This window comes from Numenius arquata, chromosome 6 (genome assembly GCF_964106895.1).
Source record: "Numenius arquata chromosome 6, bNumArq3.hap1.1, whole genome shotgun sequence".
NCBI classification, from domain to species: Eukaryota; Metazoa; Chordata; class Aves; order Charadriiformes; family Scolopacidae; genus Numenius; species Numenius arquata.
Window position 1 is genome coordinate 30,581,386 of NC_133581.1, and position 16,396 is coordinate 30,597,781.

Genomic DNA, 16,396 nt, shown 5'->3' on the forward strand with positions numbered 1-16,396 from the left:
CTGGATGGAGATGAAGTTTTCTGTTCACTGTAGGAGTTAATCTTTTTCTATTAGGGAAGTTAATGTGTTATTGATTTTGTGCGGGGGAAAAATACGCTGCCATATTGCAATAGATGCAAAGAGTGAAAAGAGTTGGCAAAAGGAGATTAATATTTTTTATTCATTTTGAGAACATAACCAGCAAATCTGTAATTGCCCAACACATGAAGTTTTTTTCTGTGAGGTTAAACATTTTGCGCTGTTCTTCTTGCAGCTACAAGTCTCTTTCTTTCCCTTTCTGAACACATACGTAAGAGAAGAGTAATGTTATTCCTTGCTATAAAGTGTTATGGTTAGGTAGCAGTTGTGATGGTATCAGCCAATATGTTGCTTTTAATGATCTCACTCATACATTATGAATGAGGAATTTGCAAGGCAGGAAGACGTAGTGGGCATAATCTTTAACTGTTCAGCTGCTAAAGAGCTTTCTACATGAAACTTACAGTCCCTCTGACTTTCCTGTTTGTGTAAACAACTTGGCATCACACTTAGCTTTAGATCAACGTAAAATGGAGGTGTAGTCAAACTGCAAGGCATGTTAATAGGTTTTTAGGAGTTCAAAAGAAATCCATCCTTTAGATTCAGTCCATTTTGTTACATCCCAATAAAATTAACCCATTAACTTCAAAGCAGTATTTTTGCCTACCAGATCTCAGCTTAGCAGGAGATATGCAGGGAGTTTTGATACGTGCATTTAGCAAATGGTGGTTCTTTGGGGTGCTTAGTTTGCAACCTGTTGTTGAGGTGGCACAAGAAAAGAGCGTGCTGAGGGCTCCATGATTCCTCCATCAGCCACTAGCTCTTCATTAGTCAGGGCTGGGCTAGCCATGCCAGGGGTGTTGAAACACCCAGCCTGACCAGCAATGCCAGGTGGATAACAGTGGATGGGGCCCTGTCCACACCACAAGGGGCCAATGACTGCACCGGGACTTCTTGGCCTCACATCTCTGGTCAGCTGGGTACCACTTTCCCTGGCAAACAGGAACCGTCTCTTTGCCCACCTCTTCTCACTGCTCAGGGTTTTGCCTTCACTCTTTTTCTTTTCTGTCAGTTAGTTCCCTCCTTGTTAGTTCCTGGACAGTTAGGAGCAGACTGTAAAGGCATCCCATAAGATGCTCCAGACAACTGCATCATTTGTTTTTTCTTCTTAGACCAAAAGGGCTGATATTTTAGCCCTGATCCCTCAAAGATGAGAATCAGCTGCAAACTTCTCTAATGCTGCAGGAAACCACTGCGACTTACGCCCTGTTTGTCCTGCCGTATCACTGCTGGATGTGAAGAAGACAATACTGACTTCTACCTTACAACAACATTTTGGGTCCTTGAAAACTCCAACATCCCCACCCCCTCCAGCCAGTCTTCTGGTCCTTAGGCTCTTGGAGCGATTGCTGCTGGCTGACCTACATCACATCCTACCACAACCACCCCTGTGCAGGAGCCCCTACAAGCACTGAGGGCTTTCAGTAAATTACAAGCTGATGCCTGTTCTTCTTGCCTACAGGTAATTTTGCTATAAAAGAAAGGAAGTTCCTAATTTTATTTAATGGAAATTAGTCTCTTTCCATCCTTCCGCTTTAATAGTTCGCTACATATATTGGGATATCTCCCCCTTCCTTCATACAGAATTGCGACACTCTCCTTGCTCAATGGACTTGGAAGATTTTTGCTTGTTTGTTTTCATTGCATAACAAAGGCATTTGTAAGAGCTGCTGGTTTCGGAGAACAGCAGGCACAGAGCTTGTTCCCATGTTCCTCTCACACCATTAGGTCAAGGGCACTGGAGGTGAACACAGCAGAGGAGGAAGAAAGGAAAACAAGCTCCACTGAGGAGAGGAGATACTTGGAAGACACTTCTACAGCCTTTGGGCCTGAATTTTCTTTGTGTGAACTTACCTAAAATCAAAGCAGGAATCACAGGGAGAAATGGTGCAGGTAGGACTTTGCAGGACATGATATTAGATCATAATTCTCAGTTTATTGATTTTAGGAAACTATGACTCTACATGCATTTCTGGATTATATTTATATGCAAATATTGTAATATGGATGATATATTGGAAGATGGGCATTCATTGTCCTACTAAAAGAAGAAAAAATGAATATTTACATATGATTCAGGAGACAACTTGTGTATGGAGGGCAGCCAGAAGGAGAATCTCAGAAATGTTGATTTTATCCCTTGCAGGAAGATAAGCTGAGCCACTCCTGTCTTCACAGCATGGCAGACACTCAAGAAGAAGAAAAAAATAATGCAATCACCTCCCGGCAGGATCCCCTTGTTCTTGGCATAAGGATTACTGAAGACAGGATGGGAAACACAAAGTGCAAAGGCAGAAGATGGGCAGAAAAGCTGTCCACTGCTCCTCCTCGCGCTGCACATGCCTGCAGAGCATTCTCATGTACATCATGTGAACACCTAGAATAATATATGGTTTGGCTGGCTGCTTCCAAACGTCTGGGGAGACTACTCCATGGCTGATTTGAGCCAGCTGCTCTGGGGCAGCCACCAAATCACAGAATTGTCTAGGTTGGAAGGGACCTTTCAGATTATTGAGTCCAACCATCAGTCTAACCAGCACTAAACCGTATCGCTAAGCACTATGTCTACCTGTCTTTTAAATACATCCAGGGATGACGACTCCATCACTTCCCTGGGCAGCCTGTTCCAATGCTTGATAACCCTTTCGGTGAAGAAATTTTTCCTAATATCCAATCTAGACCTCACCTGGCGCAACTTGAGGCCATTTCCTCTTGTCCTATCGCCTGTGACTTGGGAAAAGAGACCCACCCCTGCTTCTCTACAACCTCCTTTCAGGGAGTTGTAGAGAGCGAGGTCTCCCCTCAGCCTCCTTTTCTCTAGGCTAAACAATCCCAGTTACCTCAGCTGCTCCTCATAAGAGTTATTCTCCAGACTCCTCACCAGCTCTGTTGCCCTTCTCTGGACACCCTCCAGCACCTCAATGTATTTCGTGTAGTGAGGTGCCCAAACCTGGACACAGCACTCGAGGTGGGACCTCACCAGTGCCAAGTACAGGAGGACGATCACTTTCTTATCCTGCTCACCACGCTGTTCCTGATAAAAGCCAGGATGCTGTTGGCCTTCTTGGCCACCTGGGCACACTGCTGGCTCATGTTCAGCCGACAGTCGACCAACACTCCCAGGTCCTTTTCTGCCAGGTGGCTCTCCAGCCTCTCTTCCCCAAGTCTGTAGCTCTTCTCCTACATCTGTGTCCTCTCAGACCTTGTCCCTGCTGAGAATGCCTTGTGTCCTCCCTCCCCATTGGCCATTTGTACCAAGCCAGGCAGTGACCCTGAAGGGATGTCCTCACCAGATCTCTAGCCTTTTGGGCACCCCATCTGCTGCAGCGAATATCAGGTGGGCATGGCAATCATGAGGTCCTCCATTGGTGGCCCTGATACCAGGTGGGCTGAGACTTAGGGCCACCTAAGTCAGATTTGCTTAGAGGAGCAGCTCCACATGGTCCCGGGGTCACAGCACAGGCAGGCTCTTGGGAGGGTGGGGACCTTCCTGCATAGAGTGGGTTCAGTCCTTCTGTTGAAGCTGAGGAGCAAATAGTCAGAGATTGCTATGGGGGAGCATCTGCCACCCAAAGTTTCTGTTGAGGTCACCTCTGAAAGTCAGAGGATGCAAGTTTAGGGCTATGCCTTAAAGAAATCCACTCTTGGCCACAACACCCTCTCTGTCCTCCTTCAGTTTCCTTGCAGACATGTTGCCTTACAGCCAGTGGCAGTGATCCAAAGCTAGATGTGATAAACTGTGGCCAACCTCCTTCCTATTCCTCTTCACTCTTCTTCCCTTTTTTTTAATTAAACCTCTCTGTCTCTCACTTGCCACTTGACTGAGAAAACAATTCATTTGTTTATAAATTAATTTTATTATACTTTGCTTTCCCATTCTTTGCTTCAGTATATTTTATGTATCCACAGCCTCCATAACTAAAATTTTCTTTAAGAGGCTTTTTCTAATCCAAACTTTTGACACCTTGACCTGCATTTTGTTCCACCCTTCAGTATTATAGTTAGATGTCTTCAAAAAGAAGCAGTTGCCTGTTTTTAGGTTAATATCAGGAAAACCGCATTGTTTTAATTCCTCTTGAGACAAAAAAAAATAAATTGCGGTCTTTAAATGAAAGACATAGACCAGTAAAGAAGACTTTGTGTACCACTCCGTACCATCCTACCTACTGTCTCCCACGAGACTGCGTGGTGCAGACCTCTTGGCCCTGCTGTGCAGACTAGTAGTGTGCTGACCTAATAACTCGATCAAGAAGAAAAGAGAGAAAAAAAAAAAAAAAAGTCTGCTGAAGTTTTCTCATTACCAATAAATATATTTGGGCTCCTTTGAAGGCTGCAGCACATTGCAGTTCATCTAACTGCACTCTCTCTGCCATTTACTTATGGCATTATCTTATGTTTGCTTCTCCTTCACAGGGAAAATAAAATATTTTCTCAGGCTGACAGACAAGGATTCATGTTCTGCTCTTTCAGTAATTTGGAAAATGAAAATATACTGCTCACAGGGTGTGGGTTTTTTAACAGATCTATATTTTATCCTTTCATGTCAGAAGCGAGACAGATTAATGGCTTCTGGAATTTATTTCCAATGCTGATTTTGTGTCCAAAGTTTTGAGAGCGACGAGACGGATCTACAGTCCTCTCTCCTCTGGGAAAAGGAAGTGGCATCTGTTCCTGCTTTATCCTCAGAGCTGCCAGCGACGGTGTCTGGATCAACCATCCATCCTCTGCCAGCGCATGTAGTCAGCTGACAACACAGGCCAGAGAGCCCTTTTCTGCTGATGTAAATCAGAATTGGCCTGGAAGTGCTCTAATACATGGTAAGGAGCCAATAATCCCTCAGTCTGCTGAGGGAACAAAAGAGTTTTAAATCATCTTTACTTTGCTTGTCCTTGGGACTTGTGCTAAGCAAAGCTTAGCTGGTCTTAAAGACCATGGCTTACTGCTCTGGCTGTTACTGCTCTGATTCCTGTTGTGCTGGCTATCCCTGTGTAGAGATACACAGCAGGTATCCACAGCTTGTGACTTTATGTTCTAAACAGTATTGGTCTGCTAAGTTTCACACGTGGCCATGCTTCCTTACATGTGAGCTGCTGCTTTTGCCATGCTGCAACTGCTCGGTCCTTCTACCAACATTTTGATAAGACTCAGGTTTCTGGGTGGCGTTTTACACAGCTTTCTGGAAATTGCTAATTTAGAATGGTGATTTTCCATTTACAGAGAGCACAAGGTGGTCATAAACCAAAGAGAGCCAGAGATATTGAGGGTATGGCCAGGGTAGCTTTCCTAGAGCCCTCACCAGGCTTCCTGGAGGGATGAGGGCAGGATCAAAGGCAACTGCTGTTGGAGATGTCATTTCAGCCTCTCCTCCCTGTTGATTATAATATGCCACTGAAGCCAAATCAGGTCAGCGTGGTGTTTGCTCCAATGTGGTTTTCTCTCTGAACTGCAGCAGGAAGAGAGAAAACCTGAGCTCCAGAAGAAACTGTTTGCACTGACTTTCTGACACCCTCCCTCGCTCCCGCAGCAATTTCTGCATTTCCAAAGTTTGTAGCTGAGTTGGAGAATATTTTGTAATCCAGACTTGACTTAAACTCTTCAGGTGATCATGAATTCACAATCTTCAGAGGTAAATTGTTTTAATTAACTCAATGGTTGAGATTTTCTGCCTTATGCTTTATCTGAATTTATCTGTCTTCAGCTTCAAGCTGCAAAACCTTATTATGTTATTGTCAGTGAGATTAAGGTTTCCCCTCCATGCTGGTACACAGGGTAGCATTAATCTGCCCAGTTTTAGATATTTGCGGTGCACACCTATATCTGCATTAGTCGTCAGTGATCCCTGTATGGTCAAAGGAAAGAAACGGAGTCTAGCATGACACGAATTACCTCCCTTAGAATAGATGTCTAGCACAGATCAGATGAACAACCCTGCAGAAGTGCCTCTTTCTTTCAGACTGGATGGCCAGCTCAATCAAAACTTAACAGAGGTGAACCTTCACAGGTTAGAAGTAGTCACCACTTAATCGAGTGAAGCTTTTTGGACCGAGTTGTTGTTTAACCTACAGAAGAAAAAACCCACTATGAAACTGATAGAAATGCAGTTCCTAGGAAGATTCAACCCTATTCTTCACTCTCTATCTGCAATGGTGGCTGGAAATTACTTTCATCTCACTGCAGAGGGTCAGTGCTATGTCTATTTGTCACTTTGGTCCCATATCAGCTTTCAGGTTTATGCATATGCAAATTATACCTGTTTCCAGATTTCAGTGTTTCAGGGTTACCTAGAATTTATCTTGCTTCCCCTCAAGTAGATTACATGCAAGAAAGAGTGTTGATTTTTAAAAATGAGGGAACTAATAGGTTAATGTTTCCTTTCTTTCAACTGATCTGATTTAGAAATTACTTCTGCCTCAGCCATGGAAGAGAATAGACTATCGGGGTTATATCCAAAGAGAGTTCAAAGCTTGGTTTCACACTGTATGGAGAAATGGGCTAAAATCAATAAGATTCAACTTTAATTGATTTCCTATAGGGAAGAGTCTGCCCTATAATATCTGAAAGCCATTAGTCAGTGTCTCTTTGAAGTATTAAATTTATTATGAAAACCCTGAAGATATTCTATTTTAAATCCATGGAAGCTTATGTGCTTACTGGATTATAGCTGTGTATTAAATATAACACTCACCATCTAATGGATAACAGCAGCATTTTCACACTACTATCATTATTTTGAATCTCATTTTGCTCCTGCACACTCACACAAAAGGTACCTATAAAATGCCTATCTGGCATTATGCCCACTTAATTATCATCTCAGGGATTATTATAAAGGGAACATGGGCATCTCCTTTGAGAGTACAAGACCTATATAATAGCATCTCTTTATGCTTTAATGTTTAGGACCTTCTTTCAGCTGCCCCAGTGTCCAGCAAATGGTCCTGGGTTTGGGGTGTTGTTAATGGGTGGATTTGCACTTGTCTATGTTTGTGTCCAGCCATGGGATTTTCCATCCCTGCATTATGTTTATATTTCCTATCCCTCATGCAGCAAACCTTTTGGTGGCTTTTCTTGGAGATGTAGTTAGCTTCTGAGGAGAAAAATGGTGCCAATACGCCCAGACCTTTACAAGTCCAGCAGTGCTTGGACTCTGTCATGCCCAGCTCTGCACTGAAGGTGCTACAAACCACAAGCCAGGCAAAAGTGTGACTCGATGACTGTCCCTCGCCCATGTTTTGCTATAGCACAAAGCAAATAGCATCCCAGTTTGTGGCTGCAGGCTACCTGGGACACAGCTGTGGCCCCTGCATGTGCACCCTGGCTGCATCCTGGCTTTACTGGGTGGGAGCCATCCTTCAGCGCTCTTTGGCAGAAAACCTGGGACAAATGACCCAGTACAAGAACAAGGCTCAGATATTACCCTGTTTTATCACATCTTCAGTCAGGATTTGTCCTGAAAGTAGAGAAGAAACTTGTGTAGTAAATTAAAACGCTGCACTTCAAGAGCTCCTACAGGGCAGATCTGCAAATATTTGTTCTACTGCTGATGAAACGCGCCCAGGTCCATTAGCAGAGAAAACGATTTATTCCCAAGAAATAAAACTACTGAATGATGAAATATTAATTTAGATCATGGGCTTTGTGTCAAGTAGATTGCCTTTCCATTTATGAACTAGAAACAACGGGGTTTTCTCTTTATCATTTGAAAACTTATTTAGCAATGTTATGAAGTGTTAGAGATGGAGCTTTGACAGTTCTAATTCATGAGCTGGGGAATTAGTTTTTAATTCCTTTTCTTGCCTTAATATCTTAATAAATCAGAGATTTGTCTCCTGTCTTATTTATTTTTGGGGGATGGGGAGGTGAATGAAGTTATAGGGAACGTTCATAGCTATGCATGAGTCTCATCGTGGAACGAGCCGGGCATGCTCAGTCACACAAACAGGGAATGCATTTTCTCTCCTTTTAATTTCCTTGCAATTCTTGCCCTGTGGAACATTTGAACCCAAAAAAGTTTCCGTCAAAGTGTTAGAAATAGGGCATTTTCCAGGTGAGTGTAAACTCCTGAGCACAATTCGCTCCTCCTCACCTCTGTGACTGCGGAGCTCACTCAGCGCCGTGGGGAGCCGAGCCTGCCTGTCCATGCCCTGCAGCATCGCCCAGTGCCAGGGCTGTAAGGAATGTGATGCTCTCCAGTGGGACAGAGTTTGGCCTACTAAATCTCTGGACATGCAAGCCCTGAAAATTTCTCACCTGGAGTCTCGCAACTCTTTTTCAGGTGTATTTTCTACTGAAGTTTTTGAACTAAGGTGGAGTTGGAGATGTGCTCATGCTACTCCAGTGCTCGGAAAGACAACGTGGCTGTATAAAGAGCATGAAGCTAGGAAGTGACATTACCACAGGATGAGGCTGAAAACTTGAATCCTCAGGGTCAGGTATGGAAAAATAAATCCCAGTGAAGGGACACACCATTTGATTGGTATCCTGGAGAACCAAGCTGTTTGATATAGGAAAAAGTTCACAGTTACTTCTCCCATCCCAAAGGCATCTTCAGACTGATTTTTCTTGTGCACCTCATATTTCTACTTAATAAAGAGATGGCAGAAATGGTTGTTCTTCAGGAATAAAACCTGTCCCACAGAGAGCTCAGAAACCTTGCACACTCCTGTACAAACCACTCCATCCATTTCTGAGCTCTCAAGTGCCACGTAAGGCGTGTATAGATTCTGCTGGAAGGGCCGGCGAGGAGTAGGCGGGTGAGAAGGACTTTCACCCAAACAGGATAGGATTGCTGTACATTGCTCGCTCTCGTTTAAAGGGTTGCAGGTGTCCAATCAGGACAGAAGCAGCAGCACCCCTGAAAAGTGTCTGTAGCAATCTGATCTTGATGAAAAGTGCTTACAAAAAAGTCTAGAATGTGAACAAGAGGACCTGGGGGTCCTCTTGGCTTGTTGTTTGAAGGAAGTTTTGGAAGTTCTTTCAGAACAAACAAAAAGATAAGTTTTAATTTTGGGAGTAATTTCTTTTATTATTTTAAAGTTAAATTCAGGCAAATATTGAACTGAACTATCACTTCAAAATGTAAAAGTCAACATGCTTTATTTTAAACACATTGGAACAAGACATTATGACTATTTTCCTCTTTTGTTTGGGTCCAAGAGGCTCATTCTTGTATCTAAAATGATTTTTCATGTTCCAAACAAACATACAGATAGTTTTACTGATACAAAATATATTTTTAGTGATACAGTGTTTGCCTGAAAACACTGTGCGTTTTTAATTGTGAATAGAAGATAGGGCAATTCCCTACAGCCTAAATAATTCTACAGTTGGATGTAGGCAGTGGTTGACTAGGGCAAACAACTCATTTTAATTTCTTCTGCAGTTTCTTAGGGAAGAGCAGCATCTTAGACTTTTGAAGCAAGTTGTATGATGAACTTAACAGGTTTCATGCTATTATACAGAGTGCTTTAAAAACTGGTTTGCTGACTTAGCAAATGTTTCTCCTTCTTTGCAAACTGAACCAGAGTATTTCCAGTAAATATTCAGACTATGCAAAGGATTCCTAAGCATTATTAGAGGTTTCTGACCTTACTGTTTGTGAAGGCTTTGGTGGGAATGCAGAAGTCTGGAAATTATAAAATCTGGTGCTCATAACGGAAGCAGAGGAATAGAGGTAAAGTGTTTGGTGGTACTCAGCAAATGAGAGACTCATTGTTAGGTATTTCTGACTCAAAAATACAGAATAGTCAAAATATAGAAGCAAGTCTGAAAAGAAAAGAGCGACTTGATGTGGCAGGGAACTGAAAATCACTTCCATGAGAAAAAATCAGCTTTCTCCATGCTTGGATGCTGTGGCAAAAGGGCATATATAAATATAATGCAAGAAAATAATGTATTGATTTTGCCATTAAATACACACTCTGTTGTTCCAGGAAAGGTTAATCATGTTGCCCAAAAGACAAACATGCTATTATGTTCTAACCTATTCCTGAAAGTAATGAAAGTACATTTAAAAGGCATTACCCTAGGCTACAACAGAGTGTAGGAGAGGCTAACTATTAACTTAACATACAACATGATGAGAAACAGGCATCAGCACTTATTGGAGGGCCAGACTGTGCCAAACGGGGTTTAAAAGAAATTTATTTGTTAATGTTCCAAAACTATCACCAGCCCCCTCACTTGTCACCCACCTCTGGTTCCCAGAACACTCAGAAGGTTCCTTCATTTCTCCCGCTCCTTGAAGTAGTAGCAGCAGTTGACCTGGAGCGAAGCTGAGACTTTCAAGTAAACAAGAGGAATTTTGCGGTTCACCTTGTCGTGGTGAATCATGGTGGCATGTTCTTCTGTGGACTTGATTAATCTTCACCACATCCTATGTTTGGCTGGTGCCACCACCCTATGGTTATCCACTAGACAAGGCATCTAGTCAAATAAATCCCCTATTTGTACCTCATGGAGAGAAACAGGTGCTTGTAGAAGGCAATTAATCTGAGCTTAGATGCCTGTTTTAGGATCGGATAAATGACCCACTAGCAAAACCTTCTCTTGACTACAGTCTCAGCAGCAAGTTTCAAACAAGTAGCTCATTTTCAGACAGTTAAAGGTGGATGGCTTAGCTTGAGACTAAGATATCTAAATGTAGGTGTTTTTGTATGAACTATCTGCCTAAACTGCTTTTATGGTCAGGGCAGCTGGGGTCAACGCCATCAGTAGAGCCAAGGGACATAAGCATGCACTGTGTCTACTACAGGGTGGGTTGAATCCCTCTCCAGGCTTTTCTGACTGTAAAGATAAGGGTTGTGAGGACAAACTGATCAATTCATGCATTTTAAACCAAAATTGAGATCAGAGTTGTTTATTGGTTAAAAGCATATAATTAATCAGCAATCAATTGAGGGTCAATGTTAGCAATACAACAAATAAAACACAATAGGAGACACTCACACAAGGTTAATATACCACTACAGACTTCTAAACTTCCCTCTATAACCAATCCCCCAAATTCCAGTTTTGCAGCCCCACCCCCACCGAGTTGTATGCAGCCCCCCTGGAAATGTGGCTTCCCCTGCTTCGCACCCCTCCTGATGGAGATGCAGGTGTTCCAGCTCCATGTGTACCTGCGCTGCAGCCTACAATCCACTAACATGATCACCGATGAGAAAGCTCCCATGAGTTCCCCTGCACATGCACCCCAGGTGAGGGTCCCCCACCCTTAGGGCAGGCCTCTGAGGTGTGAAGAACCAGTTTGCATGTCCTAGGGTGCCTGAGACATACTGGGAAGTCGTGGATGATATGACATGGGACCTATGTGACGTCCACGCCATTCTGGGACAGCAGTTGAAGGTCAGATAGGATATCCCAAAAGATCTCAGGTGACACTGGGCATCTACATCTAGGCAACTGAAACCAAGCTGCGTATTCTTCTGTTCTCTTCATGGATGCATCCGTGTCTGCGTTCAGACGGGCTGTGATCAGTCCTAGAGGCTGAATCCCATGATCCCTTGAAAGCCTTGCTGCTTGTGTCTTCTGCTCTTGCAGATGTTTAACAGCTTTTTTTCCCTTTAGCTAGAGTTCCTCTTCAGTGAAATATAAATGTAGCTCTGCAGGCTCCAGGCTCCACTCCCTCCATCACCTTTGCCATTAAGTACAATTCTCCTAAGAGCTGAGGAGGGAGTGATGGAGAGACTGGAGACATATCCAAGAGTGCAGGAAGCCTCTCAGTGCTGAGGCATGCCCTTTTCTGAGAAATTGTCAGTATGTGAATTGATTTCTAGTGCAAGGAGATCAAAGCTGACCAGCAGTTAACCATTTGTAGGAATTACTGGCTGACCCCTGCAGTGTAATGAATAGGGAAGGCATCTTCACCACCAAGCCTGCTGTGTCATTCAGCTTTTTGGGTGAGCGCTGATTAGCTAGACAGGGTCAGACCTTGGCATCAGTGCAATCGGTCATACCACTACCTGTCCCTTTCTCTTGGGGTCCCCGTGTAAGGGAAAGCAGCATATGGGAAAGGGGGTGTCACTAGGCTCTGCCAGGGTGGGACAGGGCAGCTCTGTGAGAAGGCCACATGTCCTGACCTCCCCAAACCGAAACCCACTATATCCCTCGAGCCACTGAAATGGATATTTTATAAAAGCGTCCAGGCTGTGAGTTTATTCTTCACGTCTGGAGAATTTCCCCTCTTGCCTCCATCCCTTTGACTTTAATTCCTCTTCTGTCTCAGAGCCACCCATTTCTTCTGCACCTTTTAATCCATACTTCTTCAGGAACATTTAGTCAACTAATTTTGGAATTAGTGGTTGTCACTCACAGTGGGAACACGCTCCTTTGCAGCTCCTCACAGACGTGGATGGCAGAGAGATACTGTGGGTTTCTTGGGACTAAAAGGGAGAGAAGAAGATTCCTCCTTAAATATGAACCCAAACTGGGAATTTGGCTGTGTTCGAGTTTGATGCTGAATGCTGTGGAATGGCTAGATCAGCCTCTTTTTCCTGTTCCTTCTCAGATTGGTTTTGTTTCTGTAATGATCCCACTCAAAAATACTATTGAAATCTTTTACAAAGAAGAAAAAAGACTTTTTAATGACATGGAAGTTTTGATGGAACTGTTTCCATTTTCAGTCCTTCTAAAAAAAGAGCTAAAGCAAACTTTTAAAATTTGTGAACAGAAATTTAAATGCATGACAAAAGCACAACATTTTCAATGACATTTTTCTTTCTTGTCATGTAAAAAAGATTTTATATATATGTATATACATATTTATATCTTCCCAAAGCTGCTTTCACAAAAAAAGAAAAAAAAAAAAGGAAACAGAAGAAGCTTTCAGAAACGTTGCAGCTGATTTTTCTTTTGCAAAGCTGGAATGAAATAGTGCTCATGGGGACAGATGATGCTGGTCCTTCTCTCTCAGGGTCCCCACCAGGAGAGGAAATCTGCTTGCAAAATTCATTGCATTAACCTTCAAGCTCCATGTGGAACATGTCCTGTCACTGAGTGCTGGAGTTTCCCAGGAATTCAGGTATTCTGGCGTGCACTGGTAGTGAATGGAAGAGGCAAATTAAGACGTGTTTTATGAAGACCTAAATCTACAAGGCAGTCAAAGGACTAGGAAGGGGCAGTGCCCAACATTGATGCAACATCTGCAACTTGTCTGCTGGTGGCATTGGGATGAAAGCAAGGGTTTAATATGAACTGGCCTGTCTGGCACTTCTTTCATCTCCTGAACATCCCTGTCTCCATCCTTCTTCCTTCGCTCCCACTCTCCCCATCTCTTCTGCAGAACACCTTCCGCATCCAGCCTTGCCTTTCTAGCTACAGAGCTCAGGCTCTTGGCTGAGTCCCCATAATCACAACTCAGGAATTGCAATGTTCTTTTCTGAGCTCTTTAAGAATTTCTCTCTTGATTAGGTGCTCTTAATGCTGCTGCAAATTGTGATTTCCCTGGCCCTTGACTTTGAGATGGATTTCTCTCCACTGCCCTTCACAGGCTCCATCTTCTCCACTGCTTTTAAGTTTTGCCTTGTTTTGGTGAGACTGCATGGCTTTTCTTGGTTTTATTTGCCACTTTTCTAATTGATCGGTCTCCTTTGCTGCCGTGTTACATCTTTACCTGAGTGCTTTTGGAGTTTTTTTTGGAACTACCTCCTCCTACTACAAGGAATTGTGGGTTGCCATCTGCATAGCTACCATATCCTCCTCCTCCAAACTCCATCCTTTCTGACTGCCTGCAGGTGTTACAAACACAAACACTAAGCCCATGGGCAACCACCCAATTACATTGTCTGACTTCCCATTTTATCTCAGGGCATTTAATTTCATTTCATCTATTTAATGCACTGCTCCAGTGACCTGTGTTTTCTCTCCAGTAGCATATTTACATCCTGCAATCAAGACCCCTCTCGTGCTTCTTTTTGATAATCTAAATGGATCCAGCTCTTTAAGACTTGGAGACAAAGGCATTTTCAGGAGCTATCTTGTCACTTCATGTGTGTTTTCTACGGCCTCCTCAAATTTTGAGCAACCAAAAGTGCATGTATATTCCAGCACTGCACTTTGCACCATGTCCTGGATTTCAATGTCCTGCATGGAGGACAAATGTCTTCCCTGATCCTTCTCACCCCTCTCCTGGTTGTGCAGGCAAAGATTGCATTAGCAAGCTTCTAGCCATGGCATCTTTTGGAGTACAGGATGTGATTCTGCTTACACTCGAGCAGCTTCCTCATTATGAACCTGACAACCCTGCCAGAATTAGTGCTTTACAGCATATAGTTTCTGCATGTTCCATATAGGTTTAATCTGCTTTCTGTGTTCCCAGATTTTGCACGTTTCTGTGTTAGAATTTGATTTGTTAGAGTTGCCCAGGTTAACAAGCAAAACAGATTGCTTTGATGGCTGATTGGTACTTTAATTTACCCCTTTAACGCTTTTTGCGTGATATAACATTTCTTGGTAGTTCTGTGATATTTTAATTACTCATTTGATAATTTCATTGATTATCTGATGTGCGGAAAGCAGACTCCACAAACTGTGAGGTTGTAAAGTAGGTAAGTTTACTCGGCGCCGGGCAGGACGGGGGGTCGCCCCACCACAATCGTGCGCCCCCACCACGGCAGTTAGCTTAAGATTTATACAATCACACTTTACATATTGAAGGCACGCCTATACATATCCATGACCTTTCCCCGAAAAGGCGGTCTTTATTACAATGAGTTACGAGAAATCATTCCCATCGTCTCCGCCTTTAACTCCTCCCAGCTGCGCATGCGCAGTGCCTCCTGGTGGTCGTGGGCCGGGGTCTCGGGGATGAAGGCTGTATGTCTTCCTCGCTGTGTACCTCTCGCTTTTAATGTTAATGTGTTGCTCCAGGCCACGGGGTTGGGAAACCAGATGATCGCTCTGTCAGGACAACTGGGTTCCTTCTTTGAATACCAATTGTTCCCTTATCTCCCAGCGAGGCCGATGTGACCACTTTAGGGTTTCAACACATCCTTTCTTTGCCTAAACACCTTATCAATGGCTTGAGGCTATGGATACACAGCTTAAGCCAAGATTAACCCTTGAGTGTTATTTCCCTTATCATATCTGACTGGATACTGCTTGGACTAGAACAGAAGGAAATTTTTCAAACGTGTGATACACCTGCATCTTCCTGCTCCTCTTGATAACACAAGAAAATTGCTTATGGGACATTTATTTCTATACTGGACCATTTCTACCTACCTCCCAACCTCCTTCAATACTTGGCCTATCTCAGTTCTTGTTTTTCTCTTCTCACTGGCAGTCCTTAAAACCTCTTCATATTGTTCTTAGGGATGGATTTTTCTCTGGTGCCTTTATATACATTTATAATTTTTCTGTACCACATTAACTTCTCATTTATATTGATTGCCAGCTACTTTCCTTTTATCCCCTCCATTTATTATACAGTACAATTTTATTTCCCATTGCTGCCTTCCTTCCATTGCTGAACTAGGATGGCCTTTTGCCAAAGTTCTCAGCTTGATATTGGTCAGTCTGCAGAGAAGCTGAGACTATTAGCCGCCATCCTGTTTCTTGCTTTCTCCCATCCTCCTAGGCAGTCTGTCTGTCTCCAGCTACTGTCTCTTGTTTCCTACTTAGACAAAAAGCTCTTTAGTCAGAGATTTCTGTCTTTGCACGGTATCTATCAGGGCTCATTCTGTTGCAAGAATGTAGTAACCCCAAGATACAGGTAGATGTTCACCAGAAGAAAAGCTGTAACTGCTTCAGAAGGTACCACCCGCCGGCTTCAACACACGAAGTGACCATGCCTGGACCATTTCAGCACATAGAAAAGCAGAACAGATGAAACCCTGCTAAGGTGCTTTCAGTAACCCTGCTTCACTTTGCACTTGAAATGGCTTAGGGCTGCCCACCTGGTCAATTGACTTGCATCAGTCAAGCAGGGTGGTAAAGAACATTTTTGTGGGCAATAATTCCACAAAACTTCTGCAAATATTGTATAAGCAAATGATTGGCTGTACATAATACTGCTCCAACAAGGGATAATGAGTTGAACCTGGGCACAGGACACTGCTCCCTTTGGCCCGGGCTTTCCTTGTTTGCTTTTCCCATGGAAGAAGTGGAAGAACGGAGGGTAAAAATGCCTTCACACTCTGATTGCGTTAGAAGCCACCCTGGTGACGTGAATACCTGTTTCCCTTTCTTTAAATAACACATTGTGGCATTTCATGATCAGTGGCTTTGACTAATGTAATTATTAAATACTCAAAAGTTGTACTTGTGTTTGTCAAAACAGATCAAAGTTATGCTTTTATTACTCTCCATGCAAGCAGTG